General features: G+C 39.1%; 1 long non-coding RNA gene across 1 annotated transcript; it reads right to left on the reverse strand.

The window, feature by feature from the left end:
* Window positions 1–1009: 1009 nt before the first annotated feature.
* LOC138929638 (uncharacterized) lies at window positions 1010–1799 on the reverse strand. The gene is made up of 3 exons (XR_011445870.1): window positions 1719–1799; window positions 1253–1491; window positions 1010–1199 (listed from the first exon to the last, which is right to left on the reverse strand). It is a non-coding gene; the product is annotated as an uncharacterized lncRNA (long non-coding RNA).
* Window positions 1800–2453: the final 654 nt, after the last annotated feature.

Genomic DNA, 2453 nt, shown 5'->3' on the forward strand with positions numbered 1-2453 from the left:
TGTTGTTTTTGTTAATGGAGCGAAGCTGCTGTTGCTGTTATTATCCCTGCGACTGTGATTGTATGTTTTGTAGTTAAAATGAGAAGCCAGAAGAAGGCACACAGAGAACAAGTCTATAAAATATATCGAAATATTTTTAAAACTAAAAATACTGTTTATAATTTAATCAACTTCTCTTGTAACTCTTCTTGTGGAGATCCTCATAAGATAGGGGATGTGAATTATTTTTTATTACACCAATCCCATTAGTTTTTCTTTCAGTGCTCAAGGAACAGCAACCACCAAAAGACATCGCAGACACGACACGGCAGCCATTAAATGCGCAGCATAAAGGGAATATGCAAAGCGTTTGACGAGACAAAAAAATTCCCAAGATGAACAGCTAAAAATAAAAGGAATATATTTATTTGTGTCCTCCCAACATAGGCGAAGTAAGAAAGCATTTCAAGAATCAGAAGCCAGGTACTGGGAGAATGAAATGGATCTTTTAATGAATTCTTTTAGCTCCATTGAACTCGTTGGCTATCATTTGACTTACAACTTGTGCAACTTTAGAATAAAGAAGTGATGCAAGGAAATATTATATAAATAAAATTAATGTAGAATATTATAAATATATTATTATAATTTATAGTAAATGCTCTTTTCTTATTTGTCTATATTTTAGCATATACCAAACACTCACGTTATCCTTCAAAGAAACCGAGAAACGTAATTACACATTGATCCATTTTGTCACGTCTGCAAAAGAGCGATTTTCAAGTAATACAAATTAAGCATCCCGGGATAGCTCAGTCGTCATTATACACCCCTAGAATCATTAGTCTGCGACGCTTTTCTCCTTGCCAGCACCACGAAAGTGATGCCTAATGATGTGTTACCCGCCGCCCACCTTCTTGGATCCATTTTCTGAACCCATAAAAAGGTGTCAAGCGGCAAAAAAAGAAAAAAAAAAACATTTCCAAATTAAAGCCAAGTGAATGTGGATTTTTTTCCAGAATGATTCTACAATATTTTACAGCGGTATGGACAAAAAATGGAAAGATGGCAAGTAACCAAGTCAAACAATACATAAAAGAATCAGGACGGTTGGGAGGAGGGAAATCATTTTAGGCCTCGTTTGGGGGGATGGCTGATTTCTGGAAAACTGATAGAGCACAACGGCTCGGTTATTGAACTGCCTTTGAATCGAACGAGGGCTGTAAAAAGTCGTACCTTATCGATATGACAAAACAAATTTTAATCAACATACTCGTCCACGGAGCCGCAGCTGTTCAGGATCTGATGCGCTGCCTGGGCCTGCCTGATGACATCCTTTCTGAGGCAAACATCACGTTGATTTTTCCTTTTTAGGCACATTGATTATGGGGTTCATGGACGTGGTGTGGCGGCGGATAATAATAGCTGCTGCTCATGATGTGTTCGCAGGAGCCGCTGACTGGAGTACTGTTTGATGTTGATTATGGGAAAAGTTGTTGCCGCCTGATAAGCCTAAAAAAAAAACTCTCTAGACATGAGCGTGCAAATTTACAAAAAATTCCAAAAAAAAAAAAAGGAAGAGGAAAAGCGTGAGCAGAGGCTGGGAAAACAAAACAGGATGCTTGATGCCTTCCTCCTCTCCACTGTCCTCTTGCACGTGTCGCCCAAAAAGCCGATCTAATCAAATGGAAGTAAAATGTGTAAAAGGTGGAAAATTCACGCTGGGAACACAACAGAACCACAAGAATAGAAAATTTCTAGCTCAGAGTATAGACGGGGGAATACACTTTGATTGATTTCAAGAGAGATTGTGTGAGTTTCTACGCGTTCTTAATAGGCAATGTGATGGATTTTTTGACATATTGAAACATTTTAAAATACTTTCACATTTCATTAGTGATGTTAAATTAAAAAATTAATGTATTGCAAATAATATAAAATGTATTCCAACACTGAAATTCAATTATTAGGAACTAATTGTAATATTAAAATAAATATTTTGTCTTCTGACCTAAAATATATTCTTCTCATGGGCTTCAAGGATACCCACTTCACTGCATCGTTTCAGGCTTCTGATCAAAATGATAATACCCCTCGCAAAGGCATAAAAAGAAAGGTACTTTGGAAAATGGAAAATCATAACTCGTCACTCAGTTCCCCGGCCCACTTCCCCTTTGGCGCAATCCACAGCGGAGGCACGACTATACACAAAGTTCGCCGATGACTTTAAATTTAAAACCCCGCCCCACTCCGGAAAAGCGAGAGCCTGGGAAAAGGGAAACGGGGCGGACACAGCTCCGCCCATGGCCCGCAATGGCTGTCATATGCTAATTTCCATATGGTCAACCCTTTCGGAGGCAACGACCCAACGAAAATTTTAATAATTTTCACTGAAGTTTTCGCCAGGCTGCAACTTTCCCAGTTCGCCCGCCCTGCCCCCTGCCATGCCTTCTGCGGGCTAATTGTATGCTAAA

This window comes from Drosophila kikkawai, chromosome 2L (assembly GCF_030179895.1).
Source record: "Drosophila kikkawai strain 14028-0561.14 chromosome 2L, DkikHiC1v2, whole genome shotgun sequence".
In the NCBI taxonomy this organism is placed as follows: domain Eukaryota; kingdom Metazoa; phylum Arthropoda; class Insecta; order Diptera; family Drosophilidae; genus Drosophila; species Drosophila kikkawai.